Raw genomic sequence first — 16,686 nt, 5'->3', positions numbered from 1 at the left:
ATACACAAGCATTTGCAAGCCACATTGTCCATAAACTCAAAAATCATCCATAACTCACTAAAACCTACACATACATTTCTACCCCAAAGATCTTGCATAAAACTTATTTAAAACATACAATGAGCTTAAGATCGGCTCTTACCTCTTGAAGATCGAGAGAGAGACGACCTAAAACTCGAAGGTGGGAGAAGTTGGATTCTTGAACCTCCAAGCTCCAAAACTTTGCTCAAAAGCTCAAATCTTCAAAACAAAGTTAAAACACATGAAAAACTTGAAAGATCTTGAGGAAAAACATCAAAGATCGGTGAGGGACGGCGGAGGGCTCACCTTGGCCGAAAATGGGGAAAAACTCGCCCGTTTTCGGCTAAGGGACCCTTTTATAGTGGCTGGTCAGGCCACGTTCGGGGGCCGAATGTGCCTCCGCATGCATGCCATGTTCGGCGGCCGAACTTGAGGTTCGGCGGCCGAACCTGGACTTCCCTCACTTGTGCTTTCGGGGGCCTAAAGGCGCTCCTGAAGGCATGCATGTTCGGCGGCCGAACTTGAGGTTCGGCGGCCGAACCTGAGTTTTCCTCCAAGGTTGTTTTCGTGCAAAAACTCATTTCCTCTTTACTTAAAATCATCAAAAACATTAAAACATTTCATGAAAACATGGTTTTACCCATCTAGAGGTCTCCGACATCCGAGATTCCACCGGACGGTAGGAATTCCGATACCGGAGTCTAGCCGGGTATTACATTCTCCCCCCCTTAAGAACATTCGTCCCCGAATGTTCCTCGACTAACACATAGCATGGCATACACATATCATACACATAAAACACATGAAACATATAGGAAACTAACCTTAGAAAAGATAAGGGTATTGCTGGAGCATGGACTCCCGTGTCTCCCAGGTGCACTCTTCCATATTGTGGTGGTTCCATAAGACTTTCACCATCGGGATTTCCTTGTTTCTCAGCTTTCTGATCTGGGTGTCTATGATCCGCACTGGCTGCTCAACATAGGTGAGATCCTCTTGGACCTCTACATCAGGCTCACTAAGAACCTTGCTCGGATCTGACACAAACTTCCTCAACATTGAAACATGGAAAACCGGATGGATTCTTTCCATTGAAGCAGGTAAATCCAGCTTGTACGACACATTCCCAATCTTTTGCAAGATTTCAAAGGGTCCGATGTATCGTGGGGCTAGTTTACCTTTCTTCCCAAAGCGAACCACTCCTTTCATTGGAGACACCTTGAGCAATACCAGATCCCCCTCCTGAAACTCTAACTGTCTTCTGCGGACGTCTGCATAGCTCTTCTGTCTGCTGGCAGCGGTCTTGATTCTCTCTCTGATTATGGGTACCACCCTGCTGGTTATCTCTACTAGCTTAGGCCCTGCCAAGGCCTTTTCTCCAACTTCCTCCCAGCAAACAGGTGACCTGCACTTCCTCCCATATAAAGCTTCATACGGAGCCATCCCGATGCTAGCATGATGGCTGTTATTGTAGGCAAACTCCACCAAAGGTAGATGCTGCCTCCAAGAACCGCCAAAGTCCAGCACACACATTCTAAGCATATCATCGATAGTCTAGATGGTCCTTTCGGACTGTCCGTCCGTCTGGGGGTGGAAGGCAGTACTGAAATCCAATCTAGTACCCATGGCATTCTGCAGACTCTGCCAAAACCTGGAGGTGAACTGGGGCCCTCTATCCGACACTATCGAAACCGGAACCCTATGCAGCCTGACGATCTCATCCACATATACCTGCGCCAACTTGTCCACAGAGTAGCCACTCCTGACAGGGATGAAGTGAGCAGATTTGGTGAGTCTGTCCACAATCACCCATATGGAGTCCACTCTGTTGGACGCTGCCGGTAACCCCACTACGAAGTCCATAGCTATATTCTCCCATTTCCACTCTGGAATAGGTAGCGGGTTAAGCATTCCAGCCTGCTTATGATGTTCCAGCTTCACCCTCTGACACACTTCGCATGTAACGCCCCGGAAATCCGGACCGCTACCGGCGCTAGGATTCAGGTCGGCTTAAGGCCGCCGGAACCCGTAGCAAGCCTACATACATCCTGTTTACCTGTTTAATCCCATACATGATCAACAAACATACATAAGAATTAAAACTTTTCTTTTGCTTCATTCACCAAACTCAACCTGTGCATGCACTATGCTCATCATATACATAAACATTAATCCCTCTGTGGGATTTCATCAAAGCCTCAATGGGCAATAGATATCCTGTGTTGAGTTGGTTCACATATACATCATAAAATAAGATCATGTACATACCAAGGGATTAACATAAACTATGGTCAAGCACAACTCTATCCTCAATAACATAGTTACATAAACATAACTGTTTCAAACTTTACATTACATTCTTATCATTTGTCATGTCCACATACTCTAACTATTACATACATATGACTTTTCTCTTCTTTTCTTCTCTATCACTCCCGTACCTGCAAACCTGGGGTTAGGGGAGAGGGGTGAGCTAGATGCCCAGTGAGTAGAACTATATAAAAAAAAATATTTAAAACATGCTATAATGGAATGCATCATTGCACAAACATTTCACATCATGGACGGACTGACTCAAAAATCCCTCAGCTCCATGCCCGGCCCTATTATGGGCACCACAGGACTTCGTATTGCCCGGCCCTATTATGGGCACCACAGGACTTCGTAACTCGGAGCTATTGCCCGGCCCTATTATGGGCACCACAGGACTTCGTACACAGGACTAGTGAGTCGTGCAATGTCCCTCCTCATCAACCACAATATAATAATGCAATGTAGCATATTCGTGATTCTAATGCAAACATCCTATATTATAGTCATGATGCATGAAACATGATAAAATATTCACTTTCTTAATTTAAAAGATTAAGTATAGTTCCACTCACCTCTGGCTGACTCTGTCAAACTCTCAGCAGCTGGCTCACTGCTGGGGTCCTTGGTTCCTCGGGTCCGAACCTACACAGGTGGACTCCAATGAGGGACCAACATATATAATCATAACTCTAATGTATCCCCCAAAAACCCCCTAAAACATCATGAAAACATCACAGAAAATATGCATGAAATGGCTGAACAGGGCACCTTCGGCGGCACCTTCGGCGGCCGAAAGTCCCAGACAGAGACGAAACTCAGCTAGGTTCGGCGGCACCTTCGGCGGCCGAAAGTGCCAGACAGAGACGAAAGTCTCTTTTCGGGGGCAACTTCGGCAGCCGAAAGGCCTGCCTCCCCAGCCATGTTCGGCGGCCGAAAGTACCTTCGGCTGCCGAACCTGGTTTCTGCCAAAGGGCAGAAACTTGGCTCCCTTTGCACATTTCGCCTCCAAATCTATAAATCATGCATATTTTTCAACCAAAGCATGCATACAAGTTCCTAGGGGCCTCAAACATGCATATACCCCATCTACAACACTTCATTCATACACAATCAAGCTACATTGTTCATCAAAGCATCAAAACCATAAACTCATCAACAAACCTAAACATGCATCTCTACCCCATAGATCTTGCATAAAACTTGTTTAAAACATAATGTAAGCTAGAGATCGACTCTTACCTCTTGGAGATCGAGAGTAGAGGCGATCTAACTTGGAGTTGGGAGAAATCTAGCTCCTTGGGCCTCCAAGCTCAAAACTTGCTCAAAACTTGCTAAAAACTTGAAAGCAAGATGAAGACTTGTTAAAACCATGAAAGATCTAAAGGAAACACTCAAGATCGAGGGAGGAGCGGCGGAGACTCACCTTGGCCGACAATGGGAGAGAAAAAGCTCGCCCGTGCGGACCAAGGGGACCCTTTTATAGTGGCTGGCCAGACCACGTTCGGGGGCCGAATGTGCCTCCGCATCCATGCAATGTTCGGCGGCCGAACATAAGGTTCGGCGGCCGAACCTGCACTTCCCTCTCTTAGGCTTTCGGGGGCCTAACGTGCCTCCCAAAGTCCATGCATGTTCGGCGGCCGAAAGTGAGTTTTTCCTTAAAGAATTTTCATGCTAAAACTTATTTAAAATCATACTTAAAAACATTAAAAACATGAAAACATTTTATAAAAACATGCTTTCTACCCCTTCTAGAGGCTTCCGCCATCCGAGATTCCACCGGACGGTAGGAATTCCGATACCGGAGTCTAGCCGGGTATTACATTCTCCCCCCCTTAAGAACATTCGTCCCCGAATGTTCCTCAGCTAGCACATGCATAGCAAAACAACATAACATACATATAAAACACATAGAGACTAACCTTAAAAGAGATGGGGATATTGCTGGAGCATGGACTCCCGTGTCTCCCAGGTACATTCTTCCATATTGTGGTGGTTCCAAAGGACTTTCACCATCGGGATTTCCTTGTTCCTTAGCTTTCTGATCTGAGTGTCTAGAATCCGTACTGGTTGTTCAACGTAGGTGAGATCCTCGTGGATCTCCACATCAGGCTCACTAAGAACCTTACTCGGATCTGACACGAACTTCCTCAACATGGAGACATGGAAAACCGGATGGATTCTTTCCATAGAAGCAGGCAAATCCAGCTTGTACGATACATTCCCAACCCTTTGCAAGACCTCAAAGGGCCCGATGTACCGTGGAGCTAGCTTACCTTTCTTTCCGAACCGAACCACCCCTTTCATTGGAGACACCTTGAGCAATACTAGATCCCCCTCCTGAAACTCTACCTGTTTCCTGCGGATGTCTGCATAACTCTTCTGCCTGCTTGTAGCAGTCTTGATCCTTTCTCTGATCATGGGCACCACCCTACTGGTGATCTCTACAAGTTCGGGCCCTGCCAAGGCCTTCTCTCCTACTTCTTCCCAGCAAACAGGTGATCTGCACTTCCTCCCATACAAAGCTTCATATGGAGCCATCCCAATGCTAGCATGATAGCTGTTATTGTAGGCGAACTCTACCAAGGGTAGATGTTGCCTCCAAGAACCGCCAAAATCTAGCACACACATCCTGAGCATATCCTCTATTGTCTGGATGGTCCTCTCTGACTGTCCATCAGTCTGGGGATGGAAGGCAGTACTGAAATCCAACCTGGTACCCATAGCATTCTGCAGACTCCGCCAAAACCTGGAGGTGAACTGGGGCCCTCTATCTGACACTATAGAAACTGGGACCCCATGCAGCCTGACAACTTCATCCACATAAACCTGCGCTAACTTATCCACAGAGTAGTTGCTCCTAACAGGGATGAAGTGAGCAGATTTGGTGAGTCTGTCCACAATCACCCATATGGAGTCTAGTCTGTTGGATGTTGCCGGTAACCCCACTACAAAATCCATAGCGATATTCTCCCATTTCCACTCTGGAATCGGCAGTGGGTTAAGCATTCCAGCCGGCTTCTGATGTTCCAGCTTCACCCTCTGACATATTTCGCAGGCTGACACGAACTGTGCCACTTCTCTCTTCATAGCTGGCCACCAATACACCCTTTTCAAATCCTGGTACATCTTGGTGGTTCCAGGATGAACACTGTATCTTGCATTATGAGCCTCTCTCATAATGTCTCCTTTTAGCCCGATGTCATCTGGTACACATAGTCTATTCCCATAGCGGAGGATCCCCTTACCATCGAACCTGAACTCACTGCTTTTGCCTGACTGAACAGTCCTGGCAATCTTCACTAACTCTGGGTCCTCGTGCTGTTTCTGAGCCACCTGCTCCAGAAACACGGGTGTTACTTTCATCAGTGCAATCAAAGCACCTGTACCCGACAACTCCATCAGTAGACCCTCATTGATGAGTTTATAAAATTCCTTCACCACCGGTCTCCTCTCTGCCGTGATGTGGGATAGACTGCCAAGTGATTTCCGGCTTAAGGCATCAGCTACTACATTAGCCTTACCCGGATGGTACTGGATCTTGCAATCATAGTCACTCAACAGTTCTACCCATCTCCTCTGCCTCAAGTTCAGCTCTCTTTGGTTCAAGATATGCTGCAGGCTCTTATGATCTGTGAAGATCTCACATTTTACCCCATAGAGGTAATGCCTCCACATCTTGAGGGCAAAGATAACTGCTGCCATTTCCAGGTCGTGTGTGGGGTAATTCAACTCATGCCTCTTCAGCTGTCTAGAAGCATAAGCGATCACCTTACCATTCTGCATCAACACACAACCCAGGCCTACTCTGGATGCATCACAGAACACTGTGAAATCCTCATTGCTGTTTGGCAGAGCTAACACTGGTGCTGAAGTCAACCTCTTCTTGAGCTCCTCAAAGTTTTCTTCACACTGATCGGTCCACTCGAATCTCTGATTCTTTCTGGTCAATCTGGTTAAAGGAGCTGCAATTTTGGAGAAGTCCTGTACGAACCTCCTGTAATAACCAGCCAAACCCAAGAAACTTCTGATCTCTGTTACTGTGGTGGGTCTGGGCCAGTTAGTCACAGCTTCTATCTTCTTGGGGTCTACTTCTATTCCACTCTCTGACACTACATGCCCCAAGAATGATATGCTCCTTAACCAGAACTCACACTTGGAGAACTTGGCATACAAGCCATGTTCCCTCAAGGTCTGTAATACAATCCTCAGATGCTGGGCATGCTCCTCTGCATTCCTGGAATACACTAGGATATCATCTATAAAGACAATAACGAAGTGATCCAGGTATGGTCTGAATACTCTATTCATGAGGTCCATGAATGCTGCAGGGGCGTTGGTCAACCCGAACGGCATTACAAGGAACTCATAGTGCCCATATCTGGTCCTGAAAGCTGTCTTCGGTATGTCCTCTTCCCTTATCCTCAGCTGATGGTACCCTGATCTCAGATCTATCTTGGAGAAACAACCCGCTCCTGCTAGCTGGTCGAATAGATCATCGATCCTTGGCAATGGGTACTTGTTCTTGGTAGTGACCTTGTTCAACTGCCTGTAGTCGATACAAAGTCTGAGGGATCCATCCTTCTTTCTCACAAAAAGCACTGGAGCACCCCAAGGTGAGGTACTCGGTCGGATGAAGCCCTTATCTACCAGATCTTGCAACTGTTCTTTCAGTTCCTTCAATTCTGCTGGTGCCATCCTGTAGGGAGGGATAGAGATCGGTCTAATTCCAGGCATCAATTCAATCTCGAACTCTATCTCCCTAGCAGGTGGTAGTCCTGGAAGCTCTTCTGGAAAGACATCCAGAAATTCTCTGACAACTGGCACTGAGGCTGGCTCCCTGACCTGACTATCTAGCTCTCTCACGTGAGCTACATACCCCTGACATCCCTTCCTAAGCAGCCTACGAGCCTGTAGGGCCGATATCAGACCTCTAGGCGTACCCCTCTTGTCTCCTCTGAAGACAACCTCTGACCCGTTCTGATCTCTGAACCTGACTACCTTGTCCCTGCAGTCCAAGGTAGCACCATGGGTAGATAACCAATCCATCCTAGAATGACGTCAAAATCTGTCAAATCTAGAACCACAAGGTCGGCGGAGAGGCATCTTCCCTCAACAAACACTGGACAGTACCGGCAGACTGACTCTGCCACCGTCGGGTCACACTTGGGTCCACTGACCCATAGGGGACACTCTAACCCAGAGACCATCAACCCTAACCTCTCAACTGCCCTCGGAGAAATAAAGGAATGAGATGCACCCGGGTCCATTAATGCATACACATCAGAACACCCAATGATGAGATTACCTGACACCACGGTGTTGGATGTGTTCGCCTCCTGCTGAGTCATTGTGAAGATCCTGGCTGGAGCTGATGGACCTTCACCTCGGGAACCAGAAGAAGAGGCTGCCCTCTCCCTCTACCTCTGCCACTGCCTGTGTTGTGGCTGGAGCTGCTGGTTGTCACTACCTGAAGCTGTCTGTTGGGGCTGGCCCATGAAAGGTGCTCTAGGACAATCCCGAGCTATGTGTCCCTCCTGGCCACATCTGAAACATGCATTGGTCCCCCATCGACACGCTCCCTTGTGTGGCCTCCCACACCTTTGGCTTTCTGCACCGTCTGAACCTGAACTCGAGCCACCGCCAAATCCTAGACCGGATTTCAGCTTATTCCAGAACTTGTTCTTCTTGGGCTTCTTAGTGCTACTCCATCTCTTACTACCTGAACTCTGAGTAGAGGGTCCTGGCCCTCCTCTACCTGGGGTCTTACCCCTGAAGACTGGGTCACTGACTGCTTCACTGACCCCTCAACTATGGCACTGGCCTCCATTCTTCGAGCCATATCTACCACTGTGTGAAAACTTTCCCTCTCAGCTGATTGAATCAATGAGGAGTACCTGGACTGTAATTTCATAACATATCCTGGCCTTCTTCACATCTGTATCTAGAGCTTGCCCTGAGAAGGGTAATAGCTCCAGAAATTTATCTGTGTACTCCTCTATGCTCATGTCTTCTGTCTGTCTCAGTTGTTCAAACTCAATCATCTTCAACTCTCTGGAACTATCTGGAAATGCCCATCAGCAAACTCATTGGCAAATTCCTCCCATGTCATACTGTCTAGTCTCGGGTCCACATAGCACTTGAACCATTCCTTGCCTTCTTGCACTTCAGGGTGAACCCTGCCATCTCAATGGCTCTTCTATCATCTGCCCCTAGCTCATCAGTGATCATCTTCACTGCTCTCAGATATTCAAAGGGATCATCCCCTGACTTGTATTTAGGAGCATCCAGCTTAAGGTAAGCTGTCATTTTCACCTTACTCCCACTGGCTGAGCTAGGTCTAGGAGGTTGAGTAACTGGGGCTACTGGTTCTGTAGGAGGTGGAGGTGGGGATGCAGCATTCCCCGAGGTGGGGTTTGCTGGGTGAGGATGGAAGGATGAGGGTGGATAGGTGGGTACTGTGGGTACGGTGGATAGAAAGGTGGATAAGGCATGTGAGTAGGGTAGGGATTAAAGCTGGAGTAATCCGACGTACTTCCCATCGGATACCCGGGACTCTGTGCATAGGGTGGGTAATAGTGGAAAAACCATACCCCGAGGCCTGAGTGGCCTCCTTGTGACTCCCCTGTCCCTTCTTCTGGACATGCCAACATCCAGATTCCCATCCCTTCTCTGATCTTCTTCCATAACCTCCCTCACATCTGAAGAACTTCCTCCTCTTTCTGTCCCCTTCTGCTAGTATCAAAAGACCTTCTAGGGTCCCTTGATACTCTTTCTCTGTTTGTTCTGCATGACATTGCCCTAGGCAATGTGGGGAGGACGGGCGCTTGTGCCCTCATCCTCTGGTGGGGACTCCTGTCAATCGTGCAGATCGACGAGTTCCTCTCATTCTGTTTCTGAAAAACAGCACATAACTCACAAGCATTAGCATCATGTGGTTCATGTGGAGTCACATGAACCTACATCACATACATGGCAAACATAGCATATCATTTATGCGCATGCATATAGTCATGGCATATCACATCATCATAGCAAGACAGGACTCTACATCCTATCCTAGTGGACATGACCTTTCCTATTGTGCTTGACCCTCTATACTTCTATGAGCCCCACACTGGTAGGTCCGACCATTGAACCTAGGGCTCTGATACCACTCTGTAACGCCCGGAATCCGGACCGCTACCGGCGCTAGGATTCAGGTCGGCTTAAGGCCGCCGGAACCCGTAGCAAGCCTACATACATCCTGTTTACCTGTTTAATCCCATACATGATCAAAACATACATAAGAATTAAAACTTTTCTTTTGCTTCATTCACCAAACTCAACCTGTGCATGCACTATGGCTCATCATATACATAACATTAATCCCTCTGTGATTTCATCAAAGCCTCAATGGGCAATATATCCTGTGTTGAGTTGGTTCACATATAACATCATAAAATAAGATCATGTACATACCAAGGGATTAACATAAACTATGGTCAAGCACACTCTATCCTCATTAACATAGTTACATAACATAACTGTTTCAAACTTTACATTACATTCTATTATCATTTGTCATGTCCACATACTCTAACTATTACATACATATGACTTTTCTCTTCTTTTCTTCTCTATCACTCCCGTACCTGCAAACCTGGGGGTTAGGGGAGAGGGGTGAGCTAGATGCCCAGTGAGTAGAACTATATAAAAAAAATATTTAAAACATGCTATAATGGAATGCATCATTGCACAAACATTTCACATCATGGACGGACTGACTCAAAATCCCTCAGCTCCATGCCCGCCCTATTATGGGCACCACAGGACTTCGTATTGCCCGGCCCTATTATGGGCACCACAGGACTTCGTAACTCGGAGCTATTGCCCGGCCCTATTATGGGCACCACAGGACTTCGTACACAGGGACTAGTGAGTCGTGCAATTGTCCCTCCTCATCAACCACAATATAATAATGCAATGTAGCATATTCGTGATTCTAATGCAAACATCCTATATTATAGTCATGATGCATGAAAATGATAAAAATATTCACTTTCTTAATTTAAAAGATTAAGTATAGTTCCACTCACCTCTGGCTGACTCTGTCAAACTCTCAGCAGCTGGCTCACTGCTGGGGTCCTTGGTTCCTCGGGTCCGAACCTACACTGGTGGACTCCAATGAGGGACCAACATATATAATCATAACTCTAATGTATCCCCCAACCCCCTAAAACATCATGAAAACATCACAGAAAATATGCATGAAATGGCTGAACAGGGCACCTTCGGCGGACCTTCGGCGGCCGAAAGTCCCAGACAGAGACGAAACTCAGCTAGGTTCGGCGGCACCTTCGGCGGCCGAAAGTGCCAGACAGAGACGAAAGTCTCTTTTCGGGGGCACTTCGGCAGCCGAAAGGCCTGCCTCCCAGCCATGTTCGGCGCCGAAAGTACCTTCGGCTGCCGAACCTGGTTTTCTGCCAAAGGGCAGAAACTTGGCTCCCTTTGCACATTTCGCCTCCAAATTATAACATCATGCATATTTTTCAACCAAAGCATGCATACAAGTTCCTAGGGGCCTCAAACATGCATATACCCCATCTACAACACTTTCATTTCATACACAATCAAGCTACATTGTTCATCAAGCATCAAAACCATAACTCATCAACAAACCTAAACATGCATTCTCTACCCATAGATCTTGCATAAAACTTGTTTTAAACATAATGTAAGGCTAGAAGATCGACTCTTACCTCTTGGAGATCGAGGGTAGAGGCGATCTAACTTGGAGTTGGGAGAAATCTAGCTCCTTGGGCCTCCAGCTCAAAACTTGCTCAAAACTTGCTAAAAACTTGAAAGCAAGATGAAGACTTGTTAAAACCATGAAAGATCTAAAGGAACACTCAAGATCGGGGAGGAGCGGCGGAGACTCACCTTGGCCGACAATGGGAGAGAAAAGCTCGCCCGTGCGGACCAAGGGACCCTTTTATAGTGGCTGGCCAGACCACGTTCGGGGCCGAATGTGCCTCGCATCCATGCAATGTTCGGCGGCCGAAACATAAGGTTCGGCGGCCGACCTGCACTTCCCTCTCTTAGGCTTTCGGGGCCTAACGTGCCTCCCAAAGTCCATGCATGTTCGGCGGCCGAAAGTGAGTTTTTTCCTTAAAGAATTTTCATGCAAAAACTTATTTAAAATCATACTTAAAAACATTAAACATGAAAACATTTTATTAAACATGCTTTCTACCCCTTCTAGAGGCTTCCGCCATCCGAGATTCCACCGGACGGTAGGAATTCCGATACCGGAGTCTAAAACACTCAAGATCGAGGGAGGAGCGGCGGAGACTCACCTTGGCCGACAATGGAGAGAAAAAGCTCGCCCGTGCGGACCAAGGGGACCCTTTTAATAGTGGCTGGCCAGACCACGTTCGGGGGGCCGAATGTGCCTCCGCATCCATGCAATGTTCGGCGCCGAACATAAGGTTCGGCGGCCGAACCTGCACTTCCCTCTCTTAGGCTTTCGGGGGCCTAACGTGCCTCCCAAAGTCCATGCATGTTCGGCCCCGGCCGAAAGTGAGTTTTTCCTTAAAGATTTTCATGCTAAAACTTATTTAAAATCATACTTAAAAACATTAAAACATGAAAACATTTTATAAAAACATGCTTTCTACCCCTTCTAGAGGCTTCCGCCATCCGAGATTCCACCGGACGGTAGGAATTCCGATACCGGAGTCTAGCCGGGTATTACATTCTCCCCCTTAAGAACATTCGTCCCGAATGTTCCTCAGCTAGCACATGCATAGCAAAACAACAATAACATACATATAAAAACACATAGAGACTAACCTTAAAAGAGATGGGGATATTGCTGGAGCATGGACTCCCGTGTCTCCCAGGTACATTCTTCCATATTGTGGTGGTTCCAAAGGACTTTCACCATCGGGATTTCCTTGTTCCTTCTTTTCTGATCTGAGTGTCTAGAATCCGTACTGGTTGTTCAACGTAGGTGAGATCCTCGTGGATCTCCACATCAGGCTCACTAAGAACCTTACTCGGATCTGACACGAACTTCCTCAACATGGAGACATGGAAAACCGGATGGATTTCTTTCCATAGAAGCAGGCAAATCCAGCTTGTACGATACATTCCCAACCCTTTGCAAGACCTCAAAGGGTCCGATGTACGTGGAGCTAGCTTACCTTTCTTTCCGAACCGAACCACCCTTTCATTGGAGACACCTTGAGCAATACTAGATCCCCTCCTGAAACTCTACCTGTTCCTGCGGATGTCTGCATAACTCTTCTGCCTGCTTGTAGCAGTCTTGATCCTTTCTCTGATCATGGGCACCACCCTACTGGTGATCTCTACAAGTTCGGGCCCTGCCTAAGGCCTCTCTCCTACTTCTTCCCAGCAAACAGGTGATCTGCACTTCCTCCCATACAAAGCTTCATATGGAGCCATCCAATGCTAGCATGATAGCTGTTATTGTAGGCGAACTCTACCAAGGGTAGATGTTGCCTCCAGAACCGCCAAAATCTAGCACACACACATCTCTGAGCATATCCTCTATTGTCTGGATGGTCCTCTCTGACTGTCCATCAGTCTGGGGATGGAAGGCAGTACTGAAATCCAACCTGGTACCCATCAGCATTCTGCAGACTCCGCCAAAACCTGGAGGTGAACTGGGGCCCTCTATCTGACACTATAGAAACTGGGACCCCATGCAGCCTGACAACTTCATCCACATAAACCTGCGCTAACTTATCCACAGAGTAGTTGCTCCTAACAGGATGAAGTGAGCAGATTTGGTGAGTCTGTCCACAATCACCCATATGGAGTCTAGTCTGTTGGATGTTGCCGGTAACCCCACTACAAAATCCATAGCGATATTCTCCCATTTCCACTCTGGAATCGGCAGTGGGTTAAGCATTCCAGCCGGCTTCTGATGTTCCAGCTTCACCCTCTGACATATTTCGCAGGCTGACACGAACTGTGCCACTTCTCTCTTCATAGCTGGCCACCAATACACCCTTTTCAAATCCTGGTACATCTTGGTGGTTCCAGGATGAACACTGTATCTTGCATTATGAGCCTCTCTCATAATGTCTCCTTTTAGCCCGATGTCATCTGGTACACATAGTCTATTCCCATAGCGGAGGATCCCCTTACCATCGAACCTGAACTCACTGCTTTTGCCTGACTGAACAGTCCTGGCAATCTTCACTAACTCTGGGTCCTCGTGCTGTTTCTGAGCCACCTGCTCCAGAAACACGGGTGTTACTTTCATCAGTGCAATCAAAGCACCTGTACCCGACAACTCCATCAGTAGACCCTCATTGATGAGTTTATAAAATTCCTTCACCACCGGTCTCCTCTCTGCCGTGATGTGGGATAGACTGCCAAGTGATTTCCGGCTTAAGGCATCAGCTACTACATTAGCCTTACCCGGATGGTACTGGATCTTGCAATCATAGTCACTCAACAGTTCTACCCATCTCCTCTGCCTCAAGTTCAGCTCTCTTTGGTTCAAGATATGCTGCAGGCTCTTATGATCTGTGAAGATCTCACATTTTACCCCATAGAGGTAATGCCTCCACATCTTGAGGGCAAAGATAACTGCTGCCATTTCCAGGTCGTGTGTGGGGTAATTCAACTCATGCCTCTTCAGCTGTCTAGAAGCATAAGCGATCACCTTACCATTCTGCATCAACACACAACCCAGGCCTACTCTGGATGCATCACAGAACACTGTGAAATCCTCATTGCTGTTTGGCAGAGCTAACACTGGTGCTGAAGTCAACCTCTTCTTGAGCTCCTCAAAGTTTTCTTCACACTGATCGGTCCACTCGAATCTCTGATTCTTTCTGGTCAATCTGGTTAAAGGAGCTGCAATTTTGGAGAAGTCCTGTACGAACCTCCTGTAATAACCAGCCAAACCCAAGAAACTTCTGATCTCTGTTACTGTGGTGGGTCTGGGCCAGTTAGTCACAGCTTCTATCTTCTTGGGGTCTACTTCTATTCCACTCTCTGACACTACATGCCCCAAGAATGATATGCTCCTTAACCAGAACTCACACTTGGAGAACTTGGCATACAAGCCATGTTCCCTCAAGGTCTGTAATACAATCCTCAGATGCTGGGCATGCTCCTCTGCATTCCTGGAATACACTAGGATATCATCTATAAAGACAATAACGAAGTGATCCAGGTATGGTCTGAATACTCTATTCATGAGGTCCATGAATGCTGCAGGGGCGTTGGTCAACCCGAACGGCATTACAAGGAACTCATAGTGCCCATATCTGGTCCTGAAAGCTGTCTTCGGTATGTCCTCTTCCCTTATCCTCAGCTGATGGTACCCTGATCTCAGATCTATCTTGGAGAAACAACCCGCTCCTGCTAGCTGGTCGAATAGATCATCGATCCTTGGCAATGGGTACTTGTTCTTGGTAGTGACCTTGTTCAACTGCCTGTAGTCGATACAAAGTCTGAGGGATCCATCCTTCTTTCTCACAAAAAGCACTGGAGCACCCCAAGGTGAGGTACTCGGTCGGATGAAGCCCTTATCTACCAGATCTTGCAACTGTTCTTTCAGTTCCTTCAATTCTGCTGGTGCCATCCTGTAGGGAGGGATAGAGATCGGTCTAATTCCAGGCATCAATTCAATCTCGAACTCTATCTCCCTAGCAGGTGGTAGTCCTGGAAGCTCTTCTGGAAAGACATCCAGAAATTCTCTGACAACTGGCACTGAGGCTGGCTCCCTGACCTGACTATCTAGCTCTCTCACGTGAGCTACATACCCCTGACATCCCTTCCTAAGCAGCCTACGAGCCTGTAGGGCCGATATCAGACCTCTAGGCGTACCCCTCTTGTCTCCTCTGAAGACAACCTCTGACCCGTTCTGATCTCTGAACCTGACTACCTTGTCCCTGCAGTCCAAGGTAGCACCATGGGTAGATAACCAATCCATCCCTAGAATGACGTCAAAATCTGTCAAATCTAGAACCACAAGGTCGGCGGAGAGGCATCTTCCCTCAACAAACACTGGACAGTACCGGCAGACTGACTCTGCCACCGTCGGGTCACACTTGGGTCCACTGACCCATAGGGGACACTCTAACCCAGAGACCATCAACCCTAACCTCTCAACTGCCCTCGGAGAAATAAAGGAATGAGATGCACCCGGGTCCATTAATGCATACACATCAGAACACCCAATGATGAGATTACCTGACACCACGGTGTTGGATGTGTTCGCCTCCTGCTGAGTCATTGTGAAGATCCTGGCTGGAGCTGATGGACCTTCACCTCGGGAACCAGAAGAAGAGGCTGCCCCTCTCCCTCTACCTCTGCCACTGCCCTGTGTTGTGGCTGGAGCTGCTGGTTGTGCCACACTACCTGAAGCTGTCTGTTGGGGCTGGCCCATGAAAGGTGCTCTAGGACAATCCCGAGCTATGTGTCCCTCCTGGCCACATCTGAAACATGCATTGGTCCCCCATCGACACGCTCCCTTGTGTGGCCTCCCACACCTTTGGCATTCTGCACCGTCTGAACCTGAACTCGAGCCACCGCCAAATCCTAGACCGGATTTCAGCTTATTCCAGAACTTGTTCTTCTTGGGCTTCTTAGTGCTACTCCATCTCTTACTACCTGAACTCTGAGTAGAGGGTCCTGGCCCTCCTCTACCTGGGGTCTTAACCCCTGAAGACTGGGTCACTGACTGCTTCACTGACCCCTCAACTATGGCACTGGCCTCCATTCTTCGAGCCATATCTACCACTGTGTGAAAACTTTCCCTCTCAGCTGATTGAATCAATGAGGAGTACCTGGACTGTAATTTCATAACATATCTCCTGGCCTTCTTCACATCTGTATCTAGAGCTTGCCCTGAGAAGGGTAATAGCTCCAGAAATTTATCCGTGTACTCCTCTATGCTCATGTCTTCTGTCTGTCTCAGTTGTTCAAACTCAATCATCTTCAACTCTCTGGAACTATCTGGAAATGCCCATCAAGCAAACTCATTGGCAAATTCCTCCCATGTCATACTGTCTAGTCTCGGGTCCACATAGCACTTGAACCATTCCCTTGCCTTCTTGCACTTCAGGGTGAACCCTGCCATCTCAATGGCTCTTCTATCATCTGCCCCTAGCTCATCAGTGATCATCTTCACTGCTCTCAGATATTCAAAGGGATCATCCCCTGACTTGTATTTAGGAGCATCCAGCTTAAGGTAAGCTGTCATTTTCACCTTACTCCCACTGGCTGAGCTAGGTCTAGGAGGTTGAGTAACTGGGGCTACTGGTTCTGTAGGAGGTGGAGGTGGGGATGCAGCATTCCCCGAGGTGGGGTTTGCTGGGTGAGGATGGA

The sequence above is a fragment of the Manihot esculenta genome, chromosome 9 (assembly GCF_001659605.2).
Source record: "Manihot esculenta cultivar AM560-2 chromosome 9, M.esculenta_v8, whole genome shotgun sequence".
Taxonomy (NCBI): Eukaryota; Viridiplantae; Streptophyta; class Magnoliopsida; order Malpighiales; family Euphorbiaceae; genus Manihot; species Manihot esculenta.
This window is presented reverse-complemented; position numbering follows the sequence as displayed.